The following is a 2,463-nucleotide window of genomic DNA, read 5'->3' as shown; positions in this document are numbered from 1 at the left end:
TGCTCTGATACCAGATGTGAAGAACCTCCTTATAGCAATATCGTGAGAATGCTCAAAATAACAGAATATAAAGTGATAGCAGAACTCAGAATGAATCTACTGATCGCAGGCCACTTCGAGGGGGTAACCTCCTTTGAGCAAGCTCAATACAATAAATTCGTCCGTGCCCATCAAGGGCCTCAACCTATTCTTATATACTGGGTACGATCTAGAAAAGTAATACTACCTATGCATGTGGGATAATAAAATATACTCACGGAACGACTTACAAAGCATATGCGTCCAACAACACTACTCTAACAAAATAAACAGAAGGAACACACAGGTTCCTAACAAAAACCCTTGAGCGTTGCAGTCAATAAAAGGTCAGAGGTATTGTACGTTGATGGATGTATATACGGGGGATGAGCTAGATAAGATAGATGATTAGATTGAGAAGATTGTGGTTGATAATAAAGTAATGGAAACATTACATGTGGATATTCATAGGCTCAAGGATCAAACCCAAGAGCAAATTTTTGAAGCAAAGAAGTATTATAGTGATGCGTGCTTTGACATTTTTAAAGATGAGTCAAGAGATAAACTCCTACTAGTGCAAATAGTCATCAAACAATTTTAAAAGATCTTTGATGAAGCTTCAACTGATGAGGATATTAGACAAGCATTTAAGACAAAGGAGGCATTGCTAGAATTGGATGTAAAGCTTGAAGACTTTGTGGAGACTTGCATAGAAGGGGGTAGCTATCGACAAATAGTAAAGGATAAGTATGATGCTTTGGATTTACCGGATGCATCTTAAGTGATGGAGATAATAGATAAATTCAAGAACAAACATCTAGACATAGCTTTGGTATAAAGGGGAACAAAAACCAGAAGCTAGAATTTAAATTTTGGTGCTTGGGAAAATTTTGCATTTTTTGGACCTGTCACCAAGGTGCGCAAGGTGTACTTCTCCCAAGGTGCACCTCTCCAAAGGTGCACTTCTCCAAAGGTGTGCCAATTTTTTTTGAAGAAGTCAGAGGTGCACTGAAAGCTAGCTGCTGGTTCCAAATGTAGAGTTTTCCATGCACCTGAAACACATTCTTATAGACACCTAAAAATCCTTTAAAAAATAAAGTATTTTTATTTTTTGAAAAAATACCTGATGACATCATCATTTATTAATTAATTAATTAATTTTTATGCCATTAAATCCCTTTATCTTAATTAAAAATATTTAATTAAGGAATCCCTCCCAAAAATGTTTAAATCTTATTTAAATATTATTTTCTTATTTATTAATTATTTAATTAATAAATTGACCAAAAATCCTAAAATAAATAAAAAAATTATTTTTTGCCCAAAACTTGGCCAATTTCCTTATGACCAATAACCTCTTCCAAAATCTTCTAATCCTTCTTTAATTTCGATTAAAGGCTAATCCCATCATTTCCTACCCCTAATCCCAACTCAAAATATTTAATTAAGATTAAATATTAATCCTCATGTTTATTAAAAAAGTTTTAATAAATATCTCCTCAACCCAAACCCTTGAAATAAATAAAACTTTATTTATTTCCTAAAAATCTAATTTATCCTCATCCTAAGAAGTTCTAGACTCTTCTAGAAAGTCTTCATCCTCATCCTAGGAAATTCTAGACTATTCTAGAAAGTCTTTATCCTCATCCAAAGTCTAGACTCTTCTAGAAGACGTCTTTAAACCTAATCTTAATCCCCTCCTAACCTTGTCACATTCCCTAAACATGGGTTAAGACTTGCTAACTCAAGGCAAAGTTAACAAATATCTCCTCCTTCACCCACCCTCATTAAATGCCATCCACTTGCCTATCCTTAAGCTAATCCTAAACCATCCTAATCCATCTTCTAATCATTTGCACAAGCCTAAACAAGCTTAAAACCTTCCTAATCAAGTCCAAGTCGAAATTGCTCTCATCACCCTCAAAATATCTCAACCATAAAACTTTATGAAGTCCACTAGGTCATAAATGACTCTTACAAGCCCTTTTATTGCTCTTACAAGTCATTATGAGGATCTTTATGAAGATTTTATCCCTTGAGCCTCCTTTGTTGACTCATCCTTCCCCTTTCCTCCATCCTCTCACCATGTGACATGTGTCATTCTTTGATTGGTTGTAAGGAATCACAATCCATGTGCTCTCCTCTCATGCAATCTAAGCCCTCCATGAGCTTTTTCCCATCCTTGCATCTTAGCCCTCAATCCCTCAAGCCTCTTGCCTATAAATTGGATCCTTCCCCTTTGCAAAATAACACAATCCATGAAGTAAAGTCATAATGCCATTTTGAGAAGCCATTTTACATCAAAACCATACACTCACACCCAAATTCCAACTCCATTTGAAGCCCTTTTTGAAGCATAAGCTTGAGCATACATCCTATCTATTTAGACAAAGCTACTCAACAAGAGAGCTTCTCATTGAGAGAGCCCATTAATGGCTCATATTC

This window comes from Cupressus sempervirens, chromosome 9 (genome assembly GCF_028749045.1).
Source record: "Cupressus sempervirens isolate cs-2001-9-10 chromosome 9, ASM2874904v1, whole genome shotgun sequence".
NCBI lineage: Eukaryota > Viridiplantae > Streptophyta > Pinopsida > Cupressales > Cupressaceae > Cupressus > Cupressus sempervirens.
Note: the sequence above shows the minus strand (reverse complement) of the source record.